The sequence below is a fragment of the Elephantulus edwardii genome, unplaced genomic scaffold (assembly GCF_000299155.1).
Source record: "Elephantulus edwardii isolate Elephantulus edwardi_28Jun2011 unplaced genomic scaffold, EleEdw1.0 scaffold00024, whole genome shotgun sequence".
Lineage (NCBI taxonomy): Eukaryota > Metazoa > Chordata > Mammalia > Macroscelidea > Macroscelididae > Elephantulus > Elephantulus edwardii.
Window position 1 is genome coordinate 23,813,635 of NW_006399774.1, and position 4,836 is coordinate 23,818,470.

The following is a 4,836-nucleotide window of genomic DNA, read 5'->3' on the forward strand; positions in this document are numbered from 1 at the left end:
GAATTGGTTGACACAAAATAATTGCCTGAAACAACATATAATCAAGAGCCTATGGTGACGAAGGCAGAAGGTCAAGCTGCCCTGAAAGAATGGGCAAAAACAAGACCCTAGGAACCGAAGCATTTCAACAAACAGATGCTGTCCTGGATGTGCTCATGAAGTTGTTCTAAGAAATCTGGAGGACAACCACATGGCCAGCTGACTGGGAGAGATCCATATGGGAGAGATCCATATTTGTTTCCATTCCAAAAAAAGGTGATTCAACAGAGTGGGGAAATTACTGAACAATATCATTAATATCACACGCAAGCAAAACCTGCTGAAAACTATCCAAAAACAACGGGCACAGCACATCAACAGAGAACTGCCAGATGTTCAGGCTGGGTCTAGAAAAGGCTGTGGAAGTAGGGATATTATAGCCAGTGTTAGATGCATCTTGGCTGAAAGCAGAGTATTAGAGTTGTTGTTGTGTGCCATTGAGTCACCTGCGACTCATAATGACCCTATGGACAAGAGCCCTAAACTCTGCTCTGTCCTGTGCCAAACTCGCCGTCTCACACACACTCATTCCCACCACTCCACTCACAGAATTGATCCATCTCCTCGAGGGTCTTCCTCTCCTGCGCCATCCCTCCACTCTCCCAAACATGATGTCCCTCTCCAAGGACCAGACCCTCCTTGCAAACATGCCCAAAGTATGTCAGACGAAGCTTCAGAATCCTTGAATCAAGGAGCATTCTGGCTTCACCTTCTCCAGGACAAACTTGTTTGTTCTCCTAGCAGTCCATGGTATATTCAACACTCTTCTCCAGCACCACTGCTCAAAGGCATAAATTCTCCTTCTATGAACCTATTCATTGTCCAACTCTCCAATACATAGCACATAATTGCAAAGACTATAGCCCAGATCATGCACACCTTAGTCTCCAGCAAGATCAAGTGTTCTGGGATTCCCATTCTTCTCAGAGTCAGCCACAGATTGTTGTGATCCACACAGTCAAAAGCCTTTCCATAATCAATGAAACACAGATAGACATTCTTCTGGTATCCCCTGCTTTCTGCCAAGACCCATCTAACATTAGCTATAATATCCCTAGTACCATGACCTTTTCTAAATCCAGCCTGCACATCTGGAAGTTCCCTGTTGACAAATTGATTACATTTGTGGAACGACTTGCTGGAGAAACTCAATATCAGCAGTGAAAACCAGGGCAGGTGCTGATTGTGGGACAGACCACAAACTACTCATATGCAAGTTCAAGCCGAAGTTGAGGAAAATGAAATCAAGTCCACTGGAACCAACATTTGACCTTAAGTCTGTCCCACTTGAATTTCAAAAACATCTCAGGAACAGGTTTGAGGCCTTGAGCACCAATGAGCATAGACCAAATGAGCTCTGGGAGGATATCAAGAAAATAATCCACAAAGAATGCAAAAGATCATTACAAAGACTGAAAAAGAAGAAAAGACCAAGATGGATGTCAGATGAGACTCTTAGTATTGCATTAGAGCACTGAGAAGCCAAAGCTAAAGGAAAAAAATCAAAGAGCTACACAGAAAATTTCAAAAGGCAGCTCGGACAACAAAGCAAGATACTATAATGAAATGTGCAGAGAGCTGGAGTCAGAAAATCGAAAGGTCTGGACTTGCTCAGCATTTCTTAAGCTGAAGGAGTTGAAAAACAAATTCAAGCCACGGGTGGCAATACTTAAAGATAGTTTGGTAGAATGTTAAATCATCCAGGAAGTATCAAAAGAAGTTGGAAGGAGTACACAGAGTCATTGTATCAGAAGAAATTGGCTGACACAGGAATTTCATGAAATAACATATGAGCAAGAGCCTATGGTGATGAAGGAGGAAGTTCAAGTTGCTCTGAAGGAATTGGCAAAACACAAGGCTCCAGGAGATGACAGCATACCAATTGATTTATTTCAACAAACAGACGCTGCCTTGAATGTGCTCACTAAGTTGTGCCAGGGTATCTGGAGGACAGCCAGCTGGCTAACTGACTGGAAGCGATCTATATTTGCTCCCATTCCAAAGAAAGGTGACCCAACAGAGTGTGGAAATTATCGAACATTATCATTGCTATCATATACAAGCAAGAGTACTAGAGTAGAGTAATTTAAATGAATTTGATGCTCTTTAGTGATGATGATGTTGTCATGTGCTGTTGAGTCACTTGCGTCATAGTGACTCGATGTTCAAAAGCCCTAAACCATGCTCTATCCTGTGCCAACTTCACTGTCTCTGACACACCTACTTCTATTGCTCCAATCACTGAATTGATCCATCTCTTTTTAGGATCTTCCTCCCTTGTGCTTTCCCTCCACTCTTTCAAACATGACATTCCTCTCCAAAGACCTGTCCCTCCTTGCAACATGTCCAAAGTATGTCAGACGAAGTTTCCGAATCCTTGACTCCAAGAAGCAGCCTGGTTTCACCCTCTTGAGAATAAACCGGTTTGTTCTCCTAGCCATCCATGGTATATTCAACACTCTTCTCCAACACCACAGCTTGAAGGCATCAATTCTCTTTCTATCATCCCTACTCCCTGTCCAGCTCTCTGATGCATAGCATGCAATTGCAAAGACCTTGGCTTGCATCAGGCACACCTTGGTCTTCAGCCTGCATCATTGCTCTTCAGTACTCTTGAGAGGTCCCTCACAGCTGACTTTCCCAAGGCAATTCATCTCTTGATTCCCTGGTTGCTGATACCAAGAGTGTTGACTGTGGAGCCAAGCAAACTAAAACTGTCAACAATCTCAATCTATTCACCCTCCATACTGAGGCTGCCAATTGGCCCAGTGGTGAGAATCTCTGTTTTCTTGAGGTTGAGCTTCAATCCGTATTGAAGGCCACAGTCCTTGACCTTCTGCAGCAAGCGCTTTAGGTCCTTCTCAGTTTCAGCAAGCAGGGTTGTGTCATCTGCATAATGCACGTTGTTGATGAATCTCCCACCAATCCTGATGCCACATTCTTCCTCATACCGCCCTGTGTCCCAGATGATCTGTTCTGCATACAGATTGAAAAGTATGGAGACAAAACACATCCCTGGTAGACACTGTTCCCGATTTTGAACCATGTAGTGTCTCCTTCTTCTGTTCTGACAGCTGCCTCTTGATTCAAGTATGTTGTTGTTATGTGCCATTGAGTCACCTGTGACTCATAGCGAGCGATCCTATGTACAACAGCCCTGAACCCTGCTCTGTCCTGTGCCAATCTCACTGTCTCTGACCCACCCACACGGGTTACTCGTTTCTGGGAAAATACTGCCTTCCTAAATTCTTTCAGGTTCTCTCTGGTCTGCAGTGCAGCCCTGCAGGGATCTTGCCTTTTGTAGTCCCATCTCACCACTCCATTGTCCTCCTTTGTCGGCAGTGGCAGCGTGGCGCAATTCCAGCTGCTCCATTTAACTGATTTCTGATCAGGGGTCTTTGAAGGCAGCTCTCTGTCTAGAGCCTCAGTGTGGCAGCTGAGAGAGTGGGGTTCTCCCCTGCTCATAGCTTCCTATCCCAAACTCTCTTGAAGTCTTTGGTCCCTGGGATGTTCCCACAGCAAAAGTGAGCCCCAGTTGGTGTTTCAGGCCTTCTCTCCACTGCAGCTGAATGTGCTGGCTCTGGAAGATGTGTCTCACCTGATGACATCTTCTTTCCTAAGGTCTATTTTCCTCCTTTGTCTCAAAAGTGGCATGAGATCAAGGGCATAAGTATAAGCAATGTCTGTTTTGTGTACTATCCTTGGTCTGTGGAGTGACGTGGCCATGATCCTCAACTTCTCTATCATCTCTCTTCTCTATCATCTGTGTGGTTCAGGGGGAGGTCTTTGTCTTCACTCTTGTACTAGCTGAAGGTGATTTCTTGGCAAGATCTTATATACTGGTGATGCCTTCTTGGGAAGGGGTCTAACACTGTGGAAGAGGTGCTGGGAGTTCCTGTCATAGAAGGGTATGCCAATTTCTCTGTAGAGGCCCAGCTTCCGTTCTTGTCAGCTGATTTGAAGACGCAGGCATTTCCCTGTTCTGGGAGGGTCTCCTCTCTGTGTTTCTTCTTATTTATTGTTCTGTCCATGTTTTTATCTCTTAAAGAATTTGGCAAATGTTGTCTATTTTATATTATATGGTTTATAGTTATAAGTTGTACTCTCAACTGTCAATGATATTCATGTCTGAAATGATAGACATTGTTTGGCTGAAAGTTTAATTGTGAGAGGGATTTCAGTTGCAGGTTTGAAGGGTGACCTAAGCCAAAGCCTTGAGGATTCCATCAGTCTTAATTAGACCAGCAAGTCTGGTATTTTTTTTTTTTTATGATTTTGTAATTTTGTTCCACAATTCCTCCCCCCTTCTATCAAGGACCTTCTATCATGATCCCTTGTAGAGTTTTCAACAATAGTAGTTCGACATTATCTAATTCTTTTGGTCTCAGCCTGACGTTTTTGTGATCACTTAGCCTTTGTCAAGGAGTCTTTGATTTCTTGACTTTTCTTTGCTCAAATGGGGGGAGACCAGCAGGTGTACTCTATATGGCCACTTGCAAACCTTTAAGATCTCAGTCGCTGCTCGGCAAAGTACGAGCTGTCCTCATGCTCTGTTCTACCCTAGTTGAGTTTGATGCCCTCCTTGGCCATGCTCCTGAGCTTCCAGTCTATCTCCCTTATGGAGTTTGGTTGTGGCTAAGAAATTAAATAATTTTGCCACTTGTTTGCTCTGTGGTATACATAGATCTTTTTCTAGCATTTTTATATGCCATAAAGACATATATAGATATGCATATAGAAATATAATTTGACAAACCTGTATATTCATCAGTGTCAAGAAGACAAAGATTCTCACCA